The 1,202-nt window shown below is 43.0% G+C and overlaps 1 non-coding gene across 1 annotated transcript; it reads right to left on the reverse strand.

Annotated features, from left to right (window-relative positions):
• Positions 1 to 849: 849 nt before the first annotated feature.
• Positions 850 to 976, reverse strand: LOC121452659. The gene has a single exon (XR_005974903.1). It is a non-coding gene; the product is annotated as a small nucleolar RNA SNORA24 (small nucleolar RNA).
• Positions 977 to 1,202: the final 226 nt, after the last annotated feature.

Below are 1,202 nucleotides of genomic sequence, written 5' to 3' on the forward strand. Positions count from 1 at the left end.
CCTGGTCTACAAAGTAAGTTCCAGGACAGCCAGGGCTGTTACAGAGAAATCCTGGTTTGAAAAACTAAAAAAGAGGGGCTGGAGAGATGGCTCAGAGGTTAAGAGCACTGCCTGCTCTTCCAAAGGTCCTGAGTTCAATCCCCAGCAACCACATGGTGGCTCACAACCATCTGTAATGAAGTCTGGTACCCTCTTCTGGCATGCAGGCATACACACAACAGAATATTGTATACATAATAAATAAATAAATATTAAAAAAAAAAGAAAAACTAAAAAAGAGTTTTACTATAAATTTAAAGACAAATCAGAGAAAGGCTTGGGAAAATGGCCTGCCCAAGAGGGCTGGCCAGAATACTACTGTTAGCAAGAGACTTACTGACATTTTTTTTTTAATTACTCACCAACCAAGCTTTATTTCTGTTCATGAAAAATTTGTTTATTATTTAGTGGTTTTTCAAGACAGAGCTTTCCTATAGCTTTGAAGCCTGTCCTGGAACTAGCTTTCGTAGACCAGGCTGTCCTCAAACTCACAGAGATCCACCTGCCTCTGCCTCCCGAGTGCTTGGATTAAAGGTGTGCCACCACCCGACTACGAAAAATTTTATATGAAATAAAGATCAGGACTTTATTGAAAAGACTGCCATATTACAATTAACAATACTCATTTACAAGATTGAAATGTGAAGACCCCTTGTAAGGTGCCTGAAAGATCTCAGCCACTATTACTTTGCTTCAAACAATACCTTAGCGTGTCTTCCATCACCCAACAGCAATGAATTCAGGTTACCTAGAAACATACATTCAAGAGTAGTTTAGAATATATCCGATTTCCTGGCACCACACAGACTCAGATGTTACTTGTTCAAGTCAGAATCTGAGACCAATTAAATGGGGACGGCTTTGGCAATAACAAGAACATGCTCTCCACGGCTAGGAAGTGACTGCCACAGCCGGCAAGGCCCAAGGATACACGGAACTGCCGATTGCCACAGTAAGGCGTGGCAGCACGGGTCTGTGGGTCTGTAACCCCAGCTCAGTAAAGCTGAAACAGGCCGGGTTTAGAGTCCAAGGTCACCTCTAATCCTAGCACTCCGGAGGTAAAGGCAGGTAGACCTCTAGGAGTTTGCAGCCAGCTTGGTCTACAGAGACAAAGTGAATTCCAGGACAGCCAGAACTGTTAAACGGAGAAACCCTGTCTCAAA

This window comes from Microtus oregoni, unplaced genomic scaffold (assembly GCF_018167655.1).
Source record: "Microtus oregoni isolate MIOR12 unplaced genomic scaffold, Mior012 000009F_ref0000495, whole genome shotgun sequence".
NCBI classification, from domain to species: domain Eukaryota; kingdom Metazoa; phylum Chordata; class Mammalia; order Rodentia; family Cricetidae; genus Microtus; species Microtus oregoni.